The sequence below is a fragment of the Bos javanicus genome, chromosome 5, assembly GCF_032452875.1.
Source record: "Bos javanicus breed banteng chromosome 5, ARS-OSU_banteng_1.0, whole genome shotgun sequence".
NCBI classification, from domain to species: Eukaryota; Metazoa; Chordata; class Mammalia; order Artiodactyla; family Bovidae; genus Bos; species Bos javanicus.
The window spans coordinates 4,140,326-4,144,080 of NC_083872.1; the positions used below are offsets into that span (position 1 = coordinate 4,140,326).

At 36.3% G+C, this 3,755-nt stretch overlaps 1 non-coding gene across 1 annotated transcript; it reads left to right on the forward strand.

Moving 5' to 3' along the window:
* The first annotated feature begins 359 nt into the window (after positions 1-359).
* On the forward strand, positions 360-432 carry TRNAC-ACA (transfer RNA cysteine (anticodon ACA)). The gene has a single exon. It is a non-coding gene; the product is annotated as a tRNA-Cys (tRNA).
* Positions 433-3,755: the final 3,323 nt, after the last annotated feature.

Here is a 3,755-nt window from a genome sequence, read left to right on the forward strand (position 1 = left end):
TTAAGATTGTAAGACCCTTATGTCTGTGTGGAATCTGTATCAGATAATGCCTTTCCATCCAGAAACAGCACAAAGCACGTGTGTAGAAGGAAGTAAAAGATCACATTCCTAGTTTCTTGCTAGGAAATTGTGGTTTCAGTAATCCCCGATACCTGTACAGATCCTATGTAGGATTCTGTAAGATACCACTGTATTCTTATTATCATTGCCTTTTTATTAGAGCTAACTAGACTTAGTTTCTTTCTCTGGCACCCTAAAGCTTCCCAACTAAAACAATTTACCATCAAAATAAAAGAAGAATTAAGACTAATAGTTTCATTAGTTTAAAATATTGGTTATAGGAATTAAATGATAGGACTTCCCTGGTGGCTCAGATGGTAAAGCATCTGCCTACAATGCAGGAGACCCAGGTTCAATCCCTGGGTCAGGAAGATCCTCCGGAGAAGGAAATGGCAACCCGCTCCAGTACTGGAAAAGCCCATGGACAGAGGAGTGCGGTAGGCTACAGTCCATGGGGTCTCAAAGAGTCAGACACAACTGAGGGACTTCACTTTCACTCGTTCATTTCTAGTCCCCCATCTTTGTAAGAAAATACACAGGACTATAACTAATGAGGAAAGATGTGAAACTATGAAATAAATATATATATATATATGATTATAGAAATATTGAAGCAATGCATATATGAGGCCAGTATGAAGCAATATCTAAAAGGCACTATTTTAGAAATAGAAGTTCTTTTCTCTTATGAATTTGATAAAGGACAGGAATTTCCAGAAGGTAATTTTTCATGATTCAGATTGCATAAGATCTAGTAACAGAAAATGTCATGTCTCTGAGTAAGATTTTGTGGTTTCTCAGCAAAAGGCCTTTAAAGAACCAGAAACATACATATTGCTCCACTGGGGACCCACAGAGTCTTTCATTGCAGACTCATTGGCCTAAAAAAAGTGCTGTCCTCAGGAATCTATAACTCCTCCACAATACAGGTGGGAAATGATGAGACAGGGCTCTGAATGATGAAATGCCTGCGAAGCCAAGACTCTGAACTCCCACAGGCAGAGAAATGCATGATTAATCATGGTTCAGATAATAAGAGCTAATATTTATTGATTGCTTGCTTTGTACTTACAAAATCGTTATAATCATCTCTTCATTCACATATCAGCTATATGAGACTAGAAAGTGTTATTACCTCTGAGAAACAAGATTGTAATAAGTGATGGGCTCAAAATCACCTAGTCTGACAATGGAAGACTTCGGAGTTTCATCAAATAGGTCTGGCTCCAGATGGTGGTCACCAAATGTGATTCTGCTCTTTGACAGCTATGCCAAGAATAGACAGGTGAATAATAAAAGTCAGCGTGAAGAATAGCCTCCAAAAGATGTGTATATTTTGTTGTTCTTGTGCAGTTTTGTCCTTGGCCTCAATGAGTCACACTGACATGACAATTAAGGCAATCAAATTTGCAATTGCACATGCTATATAATTTGATATATTCCTTTCATAAATATTTGTTGAGCACCTCATCCAAAGCTAACCACCAGGCAGGCCATAAGAAGATATAAAATGGAATGTCTTCTTGAAGCTTCTAAGAAAACTAGGGTGAAATGGTTAATGGTGAGTTGTAGAACCAAGCATCCATGAAGGGCAGAGAGAACAGTTGCCAGGACAACATAAATGTGAAGGACAGTCTCTCAAGGAGACTGGTCAGCCAGGGTTTCTGCAAGGAACTGGGATTTTACTTGACATGTAAGGCAACTGCCTCTGTCTCTGACTTATAAATGGGAAGCCCTTGTGAAACAGCCATCAAATTCTTCATCCGCAACCACCCCATGACTCTCCAAACCTATGGAACAGCAAAAGTTAAAGTTCTAAAATTAAGTATTTGACTTTGTTTAATAGACCTTCATGACCTCTGACCTGAATTCTTCCCTCTCTGTTATGTGTTATCTGCTTTTTAAGGCCATAATTGAACTTGATATAGTTTACAAAACATCTGTCTAGTTTGGCACTGCTGACTTCTATGGTTCTTTTTTTGTTGTTGTTGGCTTTATTCTTAGAAATCATTATCTTAACTTCCTAAACTTGTTTTAAAATTTATACAATTATTAGAAGATGTCAAATTGCTATCCAACAATCTATGGCCCTGTTTCTTTTCCCCAACAATATATTGCTTTTTGCCTTGGGCACAAAGAGTGGTGCTATCTAAGATTTATGTATATAACACGTGGAGATTATCTTTTATTTTTAATTTTTTAAAGTATCTGGTTTCCACTGCTAACAGCTTAGTCCCAAATTATATGAGAATAGAAGTCATCTAAGCTTTCTAATTATTTTTGCTGGATAATTCTCCTCTATGGTATTTAGGTATTATTTTATACTATAAGATCAGTTATACTATAAGAAGTTAGGGATAGCATTCATAAAGGCATCAGTTGTGATACTTTCCAGGAATACAACTGGTGGATTATCAATAAAGCAAAATCAAATATTAAGTGAGTAGAAAAATTGGGTATGGACTCCTGAAATCACTGGAAAATTCATGAAATTCCAAGACCTGATCTAAATTGACTGAAATCCTTGATATTCTATTATATAATTTGAGAGGAGGTAATCTATGAGATATTCCTTTAAGTTTTCATATTTTTTCTTATAGGATGTGAGAGCCTTTTTTTGAACAGTTGAGCTCTTTAGATGAGGCTCTGGAATAAATCAAAATGTAATCAGACAAACAATGACTACACTTTTAAATTATGATGCAGAATCTTAACAGTTACAATAAATGGGGAGAACACTTATATGGAAAAAGTCACAGCCAGATATCAAATCCTCTGAGTTGATTATCCATACTCGCTCCTATAGATGGGAATGATATTAGAAACCCATTCAACTTTGATGCTTCCTTTGTGAAGACTCGAGTTTCCTAAAGAAGAAAATATGTTAGCAGTCTTACATTTTAACTATATTTTACCTCTATCATCTTTAATTATTTGAAATCCTCATTTCAGTGTGAGGTAGAGTCCCCTTGTCTCTTGAAACACCTAGTTAGAGTGAACATAAGCTCCTGATTCTAAGCCTAGGGCCGTGTCCCCTGGCGCTACTTGCCTTCCTACTCCTTGTTCCCTTATTCTCAGATTGCTGTGAGTCCTGTTCATTTTTTTTTTTTTTCCTTTTCTATTCAATGGAGAAAGAAAGAGAGGGAGAGACCCTGCTTGGTGCCAATCTTCGTAATTGCATATTGAACATAGTAATTGACTCAATGGAATAAATGTATATTTGGAACCACATCCTTGAATGGCAGGTATGATTAAAAATTCTGCAAATCGCATGAAAATAGCAAAAGTGTAGGTTGAAGGCAATTCAAGTCCTTTTATAAAATCTTCGTGTGTTCGTAAGTACCTTTGCAAATGAGTGTGCAGTGTGCATATATGTGTGAAAATACACAGCAAAGGTCGTACCTTTAGCAGCCATAAAATCCATACGTTTTGGGGAACCAGAGGTAAAAATGTGTTAAATAGTGATATTAAAAACTTCATGTGGTAGCAGTTCCTAACCTTCATTTTCTGAAATTACTTTTGACAGAAAGTGAACTTACTCTCTATGTTTGCTAATATATACTAGTATGGAGCCTTTAAAAATAAAGCCAGTTAGATGAAAAATTAGCAGATGGCTGCAGAGTTAATATAATTTGAGACTTCTCGGGTTGGACATAGGAATATTTTGGTGTCTTGGAGAAGTGATATTCAAAGTG